Source organism: Heterocephalus glaber, unplaced genomic scaffold, assembly GCF_053883595.1.
Source record: "Heterocephalus glaber isolate CG9 unplaced genomic scaffold, H.glaber_assembly_v1.0 deba00001571, whole genome shotgun sequence".
Taxonomy (NCBI): Eukaryota; Metazoa; Chordata; class Mammalia; order Rodentia; family Bathyergidae; genus Heterocephalus; species Heterocephalus glaber.
In genome coordinates, this window is record NW_028258356.1 from 3,442,444 (window position 1) to 3,451,919 (window position 9,476).

Sequence of the window (9,476 nt, forward strand, 5' to 3'; positions counted from 1 at the left end):
TGATGTGGAGATTTTCTGATGATAACCTGGATGGGCTGTCGTGAGCTAGTTTCTTCTGAGGGACCTTTGGGTATCTGACAGAGCCTAGCCCTGGCTATGACCCCTCAGTTGGCACCTCAGTTTCTGCTAGTTCCACACATTCAGAGATCTGTCTCTGAAAGGAACTCAATTGCCTATCTGGTCAACATTTCACCCACCATTGGCATCAATGGGAGTGGGGATTCACCAGAGGACAACTGGAGAAAATTGTCCTCTGCTTTGAGAGTGGCAGCTGCCCTAAAGGCAATTACTAGCTGGCAGAGTAACCACGATTTTGCATTCTATAAGGGACAGATAAAAGCCTGAACTGTCTTTATCTGAGATGATTTTATAAGAGACCCATTTTTCAACATTTTTAAGCAACTAAGTCCAGATGCAACACATACAAAACAAGAATAAAACATAATTTTAACCAAAGACAATGCATAAGAAAAACAAGAAATTTGCAAACATTTAAAACACACAGCATAAAATTAAGACACTTTTGAAACAAAAGCTGAAACAAAGGCTAGAATTTATAAAACAAAAACCAAAATCTATGAAACAAATGTCCAGAGCCTATGAAACAAGTTACAATGTGTGAAGCAAAAAGACCAAAGTTAGAACCTATGGAACAAAAGCAAACTCTTATCTCTGACCAGTAATCTCAGTGGAAGACCTCCAAAATGATATTAGGGAAAGAGATGTAACTCCCAAACCTACTAGATATCTGAAACACGAGTTCTTGTTCTCTAAAATCAAAGAATGAATTCTAAGAACAACGGAGGTTAAGAGTAGGAAAAATTTATTGAGAGAAAGAAAGCTTCTCTCTAAGAGATACAGAAGGGGGACTGGAAAGTGGGTTTCCCCTTTCCATTGATTTTGGCTCTTTATTTCCTGTCTTCTGCTTGCTCTAGGTTTAATTTGCTCTTCTTTCTCCAGTTTCTTAAGGTAGAAATTTAAGGTTACTAATTTAAGATCTTTATTCTCTCCTATTATAAATATTTGATGCCTTATATTTCACTGTAAGCATTGTTAGGTGCATTCATTAATTTTTGACAAGGTGCATTTCCATTTAGTTAAAAATATATGTTTTTTAAATTTTTTTTTGAGACATTTACCCATGAATTTCTTGAAAGACAAAATAATGCTCTTCTCTGCTACCCACAGATGTTGGCATCCCAATTCCTGGAACCTGTGAATATGTTTGAACACATGATAAAGGAGAATTAAGAGGGCAGATGGACTTAAGATGGCTAATAATGTACCTTTAAAAATGTGATATTATCCTGTATTATCCAGGTAGCCCCAACATAATCACAAGGATCCTTGCAAGTAGAAGCAAGACAGAAAATTCAGATGGTAAAACAAGGTCAGAGTGATACGATCAACATCTATCTATCTAGATGTTCCTCCAAAGCCCCATGTGCTCCTATATGGGGCTTTTGGGAGGTTATTGGATCATGGATATGTGATATTGGATTAGTACACTGATGTATTTATAACAGTGTGATGTTGGGAGGTGAAGTTTGGTGGAAAAAGGTGAGTCACTCTGGGTGTGACCTGGAAGGGTCCCTTGATGGCTCACTGCCATCATGCAATGCCATAAGCAAGCCTCTATGTCCTTCTGCAATGCTGCCCTGGCTTGAAGACAGCCAACTACACACTGAAACCTCTGTTAACTGTGAGACAATATAAATCTTTCCTCCTTTAAATTGTGGGTGTCACATATTGTGTTTCAGCAATGAGAAAGTAAGACAGATTATGGTATAGAAATGGAGTTGTTGCTGTGACTATACCTGCTCAAGAAATTGAGAAGCCTTGGAACTGTCTTGCAGGAGGAGTTTGGAAAGTTTGGAGATTCTGGCTGGAGAAATAGCCTTAAAATGCTGTGGGTTGAGCTTGATGGGAAATTCTGGTCATAGCTCAGAAGACCAGAATGCTGATAGAAATGCAGCTGGTAAAGACAAGCCTTGGGAGATTTTACTTAGAAACAAAGAATGTGTTGGCAATTGGACTCCAGGTTACATATTATACTTTGGCAGAAATTTACCTGCATTTTGCTCCTGTCTAGAGACATTCTGGTAGATTGAGATTAAGGGCAGCAGACTAATCTGGTAGAAGAAATTTCAAGGGAGCCTAATGTTGAGGTTTTGGCATGGATACCATTGTGGGCTTTTAGCCAGATCTGTTGAGAATCAAGAGCAGCAATCTAGCAGAATGATTTAAAGTGTTACAATTTTGGCCAAAATAAAAACTCAGGTAAAACTGTGACCCACAAAGGTGAATCAGAGAACTTGTTTGTTGAAGCAGTTAGCATTAAAAAACCAAGTAGTTTGGAAAAGGACAATAGAATGGGAGCATCACAAGAAACAGCAGGACTCCACCCTTTTCAGGCTCAAAATTGCAAACATGAAAGATTTAGCTTTGAGAAGAGAGCCCCAGGGCACCATGCTCCAGAATGGCAGCAGCTCAAGGAGTAGGAATTGATTCACTAGGACTCTACTCACCATGCTCAGCCATCCAGGCACTCAGAGGTCTCTGTAACTACCAGCAAGATGAAAAAGGGCTCATTTACTGCAGCAGCTAGTGGAAACCTTGGTATTATCCATGTGGTGCTGGTTTTATGTGCATGCAAATGCAAGAGTTATGGGATCAAGAAGGCTTCCACCCAGATTTCAGAAGACCTGGAGTCCAAGCAGTGTGCTCCTAAGAGGGCAGTGTGTAACCTGAAAGTGGAATGAAGACCCTAGAAAGTGGGAGAAGTCAGGAATGAGGGTTGTCTGAGGAAAGCCACAAGGATTGAGTAAAGGGGACCCAAGAAAGAGGCTGTGAGGGCTATACCTCCTGACAGTGCCACAGGGGAAGGGCCACCCAAGCCCTTTGGAGGCCACATCTTGCTGCAGATTGCCCTGGGTTCTGGACATGGAACTATGGATTTAATGTTTTTCCTGCTGGATTTCAGTCTTGCTTTGGTCCCATTCCTTTTTGTCCCCGTTTCTCCTTTGTGGAATGGAAATGTTTACCCTGTGCCATTGTATGTTGGAAGTATTTAACTTTCTTTTATTTTTACAAGGGCTCATAGCTAAGAGTTTGCCTTAAAACTCAGAATTTGGACTTGGACTTTTCACCAATGCTGACAAAGTTAAGAGTTTGGCAGCTCTTAGATGGGCTAAATGAATTTTTTTGAGTTAGTGTCAATATATTTATGACACAGATGAATGTTTTTGTGGAATTCAAAACTAAAGAAACATGCAACATGAAAGTTCATTCCCAGAGACCCAAAGGCATCTTTACATACTATTTTCAATACATCTACTGATAAATCCTTAGGAAGAAGAAAAAAGTATGAAATGTCTCTAAATATTCAAGTATTTCAATATTAAGCTTTTTAATTAATACATACCTGATGTACATGTTCATGTTAATCTTAGAGAGCAGGAATATGTGTTTAACATTTTGATTCTTATGATTTCCCTTCTCTTTCTCACTCACCACCCTCCCTCTGGCTCCAGTTCCTCTTTCCCTTTTTCATCATCACCTTTAGTGTTATTATCACTATTTAGTTCATGTTTGTGACAAATATATTTCTTTCATTGTGGGGAGTGGTATGTGATATCAAATCTTTTTACATCCCCTTCTTCCCATCCTTGGCCTCCTGATTCCCTACCATTTGCCGAGGAGGTATCTGTCTGTGCCCTCAAATATGTTCATTAACAGATGAATGAAGAAAATATTGTATCTATGCTTAATGGTATATTACTTGACTATAAAGAAGGATAAATTCAAGAGCTTTATAGGAAAATGGAAATATCCTGAAAGCATAATGTTAAGGTAATTAAATCAAACAAACAACCTTAAGTGCTTTTAAAAGGGAGAAATTTTCTGAAAAACATATATAACAACTTTCTGTCAAAATGAGATGAAATGAGCTTGTGACAGTGTCAATTGATTCCAAATTATATCCTCAAACATCTATTTTACATTTCCAAAAATGAAGTATATATTTCAATAAATACTGAATATTTTTAGTTTAACAATATCCTACAACCTTTAGACCAATTAATACTGAATATTTTAAGAAATAAATACAGTATCAACAAAATTACATTTGTAAAAATTGAAGGAGAGATTCTGAGCCTTTATCATGAAACCATAGTGATGTTAATTTTGCTAAATTTGTGTTCATTAAACAAAAAAAAATCATATATTGAAAGTATAGAATGCAATTTGTTGCTTTTTATATTGTGAAATTACTACATTCTTCCTTGGTAGCATTTGCATCACCTAACAATCACCTTTTGGGTATATGGAGAAAACACTAAAAGCAACTTTTAGCAAACTGTAATCCTATGTGGCACTGTATTAATTACTGTAGTCACTAAGAAATCTACACCATTTTGTACTCTACAAAAGAAACTGTGCTTTCCATTAACATCTCTCAACTTCCCCACCCACACATGTCAGAACCGTCACTAAATTCTCTGCTTCTGTAAAATTGTCAATTTAAGATGTTAATAACAAATATGAGGCTTTGCTGGCTGGTGGGATGGCAGATAAGGAAGAGGATCCTACATTTGAGGAGGAAAATGAAGAAATTGGAGGAGGTGCTGAAGGTGGACCGGGTAAAAGACACTTTTTTCTAAAGAATTATGATGTATGATGTATGGGTTTGGAGATGACCAGAATCCTTATACTGAGTCAGTGGATATTCTTGAACACCTTGTCATAGAGTTCATCACTGAAATGACTCACAAGGCAATGTCCATTGGAAGACAAGTTCGAGTACAAGTCGAAGATATTGTCTTCTTGATTCAAAAGGACCCAAGGAAGTTTGCTAGGGTAAGAGACTTGCTTACTATGAATGAAGAATTGACACGAGCTAGAAAAGCATTTGATGAAGCAAACTATGGGTCTTGACACCTTGTGTACTTTCTGAAATGTCATTATATTCTATGGAAACCATATATAAATTTATTTTCTGCAGTAATGTCCTGATGTTTAGGCATGTACATGAGAGGAAAAAACACAATTTTCAGCCTTTATTTTCATGTCTTTGTTTTTAGAGCATTTGATTTGAGCCTTTAATTGCCTGCCTTTATGCAACCATACTTGAATTACTTACTAGATTTTAATGGCTACATATAAGTTAAAGTACTTTGCAAACCATGCAGTCCCTTCTGACTTTTGACTGTCTGAAGAATAAACTTGTATTATATATTAGATATATTCATGCCATTATAAGCTGTATGCTAGCTGTTTAATATGTAAAATCTCAAGGGCCTTTTTGACTGACAGCTAAGGCATGTACTTTATGCATTCTGAAGTTTTTAGACAACAGTCATCATTTTGTGTGTAAGGAGATGATATAGAAAACTACAAGTTTTTATAAGAATGTTTGTCTTAAAAGATAATTTGTTTACTATCTTTTTTAAAGATAACTTTTTTTGTTTTTGACAAAATAAGTTTCATGTCAGTGCTTCTGTGTTAAAGCTTTTGTTGATTTAAAAGCCTTTTGCCTTATAACATACTACAGGTATTTGTTAAGTTTTAGGAGAACTCATTTTCCCAGATCAAAGATTCTAAATCTAAATGCTTTCAGTAGTAGGAATGGCGATGATTAAAAGGCTAATGGCAAGATAAGGATTTGGAATAGTGTTATATTAACATATTTGTAAGTACTTGCTCATTGTGGAAATGTATACTTGATTGAAACCATATGTGGCCATAGAAACCCCTTTGTGTAGTTCAGGATATGCTGGTTTTGTGTGTACTTAGCTTATTGCATTAAATTATTATTGTCTTCAGCTTAAAATAAGGATTAAAATTACATACAAAGAGATCGTTGAATGTTGTTTTATGGAACTGAACATTTTGTTTCCACTTATAAAAACATTACTATAAATCAGTTTGGGAAAATTTTAATCTCTTTTTTTTTCTTCCATTAACTTTATTGGTACATTTTTAAAATTTTTATCTTTATTGGTACATTTTAGGTATACAATACATTTACATTTATCATTGGCTGCTTGTACCTGAACATGCTGTATCTTAGTTCTTATTTTTTCCCCCATTACCTGTGTGCCCTTCACCCCCACCACCCTTCTCTATTTACATAGACTTTGTTTCCATTTTTTTTTCTTTCTCATAATTTTTCCTTTCCCTTCTTCCCTTTCCCCTTCCCCTCCTGCCACCCCTACACCTTTGGACCTTTTCCTACTTCAAATTATCAACTATTCATTTTAATCATTTTCATCCTTATTTACACTCTCAGTTTCTCACACTAGAGAAACTATTCAGTATTTACACATGTGTGTCCTATTTAATTTCTTAATCTATTGATGCAAGGAATAAAGTATGAAAATTTAAACAGAAAAAAAAAAAACAAATATGAAGCCAGACATGGTGGCATATGTCTATAATCCCAGCACTCAGGAAGCTGAGCCAGGAAGTTTGCCACGAGTTCTGGGCCAGCTTGAGCTATATAGTGAGTTCAGGGTCAGCCTTACCTACAGAGCAAAACCCTATCTCAAAAAACAAAACAAAAAAAAAATCAAGCTTTAATTTGTCTATGTGTGGCATATTTCACATAATGACCTCTTGGTTAATCTACATTGTCACAAACGAAGTGTTTAAGACTCAATAAAATTTGACTATATGAACTTCACTTTACCCATACAAATAAGGTGATGGTTTGCAGGTAAAATGTCCCTTAAAGGCCATGTATTGAAAACTTAGATGCAAGGTGCCTAGTTATTCTGAATTAACATTATTTTGCTTTTTCCAACCTCATCAGTGCTTCAGTCTATAGCTATACTGGAGAAAGACTGTCTCTGCTCCAGTGGTTTGAAACAGCATATTTCATTCCTAACACACCTCTCTGTTACTCTGATTCTTAGCTTTCTCATATTTGGTATTTACAATAAATCTCATTTTGAATTTGTGCATGTTTTCTCATGTTATGCAAAACATAAAAATCTTTCACACACTATTTACATAGGCTTTCATTTCAGTGGGAGTTCTTTTATGTTTTCCAAGCTACCTAGAAAAAATGGAAGTTTCCCATATTTATTGCATGCATATGGCTTCCCTTTCATGTGACAATTCTTTTCTGAACTTGAGTGCACTGAGAAAAATAAAACATTTCCCACATGGTTCAGATTCTCTGTTCTATGAATTCTTTCAGGTATGTAACAACACCTGTGTACTAAATGATTTTTTATATTACACACAAAGAAAGGGCTTCTCTGCACTATATTTCCATGTCAGTAAAGTCACTTAATATATTCTAAGCTAATTTCCTCTCTTAAATTTTTTAATATCTATGTTGAGTACTAGAGTAACTGAAAGGCTTTTCCATATTGCTTACATACATAGGGTTTCTACACTGTGTTATACCTTCCATGCCTTTGACAACTCCTATGTGTGCTGAAAGTTTTGCCACATTGCTTACATGCATAGTTTCTCCCCAGTGTGAGTCTTCTCATGTACTCTACAATAACTCAGTGCTGTGAAAGTTTTGCCACATTGCTTAGATACATAGGATTTCTCTCTAGTGTGAGTCTTCTCATGTACTCTACAATAACTCGGTCCTGTGAAAGCTTTCCCACATTGCTTACATACATAAGGTTTCTCCCTAGTGTGAATCATTTCATGTATTTTGCAAGAAATGTGTGTCCTGAAAGATTTCCCACATTGCTTACATACATAGGGTTTTTCTACAGTGTGAGTCTTTTCATGTATCTTACAATAACCCTGAGTCTTGAAAGCTTTTCCACAATGCTTACATACATAGGGTTTCTCCCCAGTGTGAGTCCTTTCATGTATTTTACACAGACTCTGCCTGATGAAAGCTTTGCCACATTGCTTACATACATAGAGTTTCTCCCCAGTGTGGGTCCTTTCATGCATTTTACATTGATTGTGCCCGATGAAGGCTTTCCCACATTGCTTACATACATATGGTTTCTCCCCAGTGTGAGTCCTTTCATGCATTTTGCAATAATTCTGAGCCCTGAAAGCTTTCCCACATTGCTTACATACATAAGGTTTCTCTCCAGTGAGGGTCCTTTCATCTATTTTATAATTATTTTGTGGCATGAAAGCTTTTCCACATTGCTTACATACACAGAGTTTTCTCCCAGTGTGAAGTCTTTCATGATTAGTAAAATGAAGTGTCATTATTTAAGGATTTCAAACAGTGTTTAGGCATAGGATTCTGTTCCACTGTGAGTTCTTTTATGTTTCTGAATATCACGGTGAGAATTCAAACCTTTTCCACCTTGTATACATGTATAGGTATTCAACCTTCTGTTACTTCTTTTCTAGATTTGTACATAGTTGGGTGTACTGAAGAACCTCACATTTGGCTTATATTCAAAGGATTTCTCATCAGCATTACTCCCTTCATTGCAATCACAGTAGGATTTTCCACATTGCTTTTATCTATTGTGTTTTTCTTCAGGATTTGTCTTTGCATGTTTCTGCAAGTACTGAAAGTGAATGGAGGTTATTCCATGTCTGTTACAGTTAGACAGCTTCTGTTCCAACCCATGGAGCTCATATGATTGAGGTTCTGTGTTATTTATGATGGGCACAGTTGGTGATGAATGACCAATCAGAGGCTTTCCACATGCAAGGCTTTCACTTGGTTTTATACCAAGCAGTTTCATGCGCACATTTGTATCAGGAGTCACAAAAATCATTTTTCCATGTTGATACCATGTTAACTACCTCTGCATTTCTTAGATTTCCTCAGTAATTTTTGTACTCATTTCAATTTGCTGGTCATCCCAATTTCTTTCTATAGCAGCCACATTCCTAAAGTTTTCCCACATCACATCTCTGTAGAGCTTCTTCTGGGATGGATCCAACAAAGCCCACTCCTCCATGGTGTTCACAACCACATCCTCAAAGGTCACTGCCTTCATTGTCACTGGAGGGTCTCCCCAGGTGCTTCCCACAGCCTGCAACCAGTAGAAATCCTACAGCAAGATGGCCTAGCCACCTGAGGCAGCCCTCAGCACTATGCTCAGGATGTGTGCTTTGGTGCCTTCCCCGCCACCTGCATGGACCCTAAATGCATTTTTTTTATAAAGGGATATGCATGAGTCTTCTGGGGGCCTGGGGCAGTATGTTACAGCTAATATCTAGATGTTCATAGGTGGAGCTTTTGGGAGTGACTGGATTGTGGGTGTGTGATACTGGATTCAATCATTCATGAGCTTATAGCCTTGTTTGATGTTGGGGGTGAAGCCTAGTGGGAAGAGGTGGGTCACTCTGGGTGTGACCTGGAAAGGCATATATATATATATATATATATATATATATATATATATATATATATATATATATGACCCTGTTCCTTTGATGGCTCACTGCTTCCTGCTGCCACATTATGAGCAAGCTTCCTCTGCCATGCCTCCCTGCCTTGCAACTAGCTGACTATAGACTGAAAC

General features: G+C 37.0%; 2 pseudogenes; one reads left to right on the forward strand and one right to left on the reverse strand.

Moving 5' to 3' along the window:
- Positions 1-366: 366 nt before the first annotated feature.
- LOC110349227 (transcription initiation factor TFIID subunit 13 pseudogene) lies at positions 367-5,943 on the forward strand (annotated as a pseudogene).
- Positions 5,944-7,370: 1,427 nt separating this feature from the next.
- LOC147823660 (uncharacterized) lies at positions 7,371-8,199 on the reverse strand (annotated as a pseudogene).
- Between the last annotated feature and the right edge of the window lie 1,277 nt (positions 8,200-9,476).